General features: G+C 58.7%; 1 long non-coding RNA gene across 1 annotated transcript; it reads right to left on the bottom strand.

Annotated features, from left to right (window-relative positions):
- Nucleotides 1-549: 549 nt before the first annotated feature.
- Nucleotides 550-1,802, bottom strand: LOC144934288 (uncharacterized). The gene is made up of 3 exons (XR_013637142.1): nt 1,716-1,802; nt 948-1,034; nt 550-589 (listed from the first exon to the last, which is right to left on the bottom strand). It is a non-coding gene; the product is annotated as an uncharacterized LOC144934288 (long non-coding RNA).
- Between the last annotated feature and the right edge of the window lie 306 nt (nt 1,803-2,108).

Consider the following 2,108-nt stretch of genomic DNA (forward strand, 5'->3'; position numbering starts at 1 on the left):
AATACTTCCCAACCTCCTCAAAGTCGTACAGCAGCTGTGTCGTGTTTTCCAGCACCAGCTCGCCGTGAGGAGTGGTGACCTCCCAGAGATACTCGCATTCAGTGAAGTTCTCAGGGTGAGCCGTTGGCTCGAATCCGTCCGAGAAATTCCACATGGCGTAGATTCGAGCGCCGTCCGAGGTGGATACGACGGCGGGGCCGTCGATGTCGAACTTCTTCACGAGGTCATAAACCCTGACGGGCTCGGGCAAGGCCGCCTCCACCGACAGGTTCCCTGCGGCGAGCGTGACGAACACGCGGTAGGTGCCGGCGACGGTGTAGCGGTGCCGCAGCGTCAGCCGCAGCTCGCAGTCGTCCTCCCCGTAGCTCTGCGCCAAATTCACATGGCCCAGGCCGCCGATAAAGGCGCTGTAACTGTCACGCAGAGCGTGGCGGTGTACGACGCCGGGCTCCAGGAAGGCGAGCAGCTCCAGCTCGTGCCGGCACGTGGTCACCACGGATGTGGAGAGCTCCACCGGTGTGTGCGTGTCCCACGTGGGCCCGCCGGCCACCCGCAGCGTGAAATTAGCGAGGAGCTTCGGCACCACGACCTGTGTAACGGGGCGGGGGGCGATTATCTGACTGATCCTAGGCCTTTCCTAAATCGACACGGCCACAAATGAGTACCTGGTGCCATGTGTCAACATCGCCACTGGGGAGACAAAGGTGGCCGGCCATGGTGCTGACCACCCACCCCCTTGTCTGCCATGCCGGCCTTCATAGGGGAGGTTGGCGCTGGGCAGCGGGGGGGCGTGGGGCATGTGCAAGACGACACGAGCGGCGGGGGTGTTACTGCCGCAAGTGCAGACGTGTGGAGAGAAGTGGCAGCAGTGGAAGATCGGTGCGATCCCTCGTGTCTCTGAAATACGCTTGCGATCATGATTAGAAATAAAATAAAATTCTACTTACCACCTCAATGCTCTTTGAAACTGCGCCGTGAATGTTTGACGCGATAACTTCGACAGTGAAGGCACCTTCTTCTGCGAATGTGTGGATCTGTGTAGACCGCAGATACAAAGACAACAAAGCTAGACGTTGTGCAAGCTGACGTCAACTGTGCTATATAAAGACAAAGATCCCCCGTATAGCCTTAACAGACTGTTGGGGCAAGTGCTTTTAGCGATCACCTATGAAGACCGACATGGCACACAAGGGGGTGGGTGGTCAGCACCATGTCCGGCCGCCTTTGTCTCCCCAGTGGCGATGTTTTTACACACCGTACCAGGTACTCATTTGAGGCTGAGTCGACCTATAGGAGGCCCAGAACCAGATCAGATAATCGTCACTGATGTTGGCCGTGAGCGGGAATAGAGCTCAGGTCGCCAGGTTTGTAGCGCAGCATGCTAACCGCTATGCTACCGCTCCCTACTATACAAAAAGCACACACCCACATATACAAACCAGGGCTTATGCAACACACGCTCAAGCTAATTACGTTAAAGATGCATATCAAGGACTGCTGTCAACTCTTTACATCCTCGCGGATCAGCCCAATCAGGGCATGAAAGAGAATAAAATGTGTTCAAATCACAAACAGAGACCTTCTGTTTCATTTTGGCAACTGCAAAGCGGGCACAAAGCAGCAGCTCATTTGAAAACGACCAACCAAGGTGATGTGGCGCACAGCCCTCATCGTTAACCATCGACTAAACCGCAGCCGCGGTCAGAGCCATGCACCTGCGAGTCTCTGGAGCACAGCGTCCCGTTGTACTCGTCGCAGTCGTCCGGAGCTCGCGATACCGCGTCCGCGCCGCCCTCTCCCGCGAACCTCCACCGGAAGGTGATGTTGCGCCCGGTCACAACGAACGCTTCCAGGCGGTAGGGCTCCCCGAGGAAGACGGGCAACAGGGTTCCCGCCGGGGAGGAGGTGGGCACCGGATTGGCCGGGGCGGCGCGAGCGCGGGGCACGCAGGTGGGGCGTGACGAGGAGCCGTAGGCGACGTCCACGTTCAGGCCGGTGGGGGAGGGCAGCGCCACGACCAGCGAGACGCTCGCCACCGCGCTCGAGATGGAATTGTGCGCCGAGACGACTGCACGCGGCCAACGGACGGGGGGAAAAGTCACCCCACC

The sequence above is a fragment of the Lampetra fluviatilis genome, chromosome 10, assembly GCF_964198595.1.
Source record: "Lampetra fluviatilis chromosome 10, kcLamFluv1.1, whole genome shotgun sequence".
Lineage (NCBI taxonomy): Eukaryota > Metazoa > Chordata > Hyperoartia > Petromyzontiformes > Petromyzontidae > Lampetra > Lampetra fluviatilis.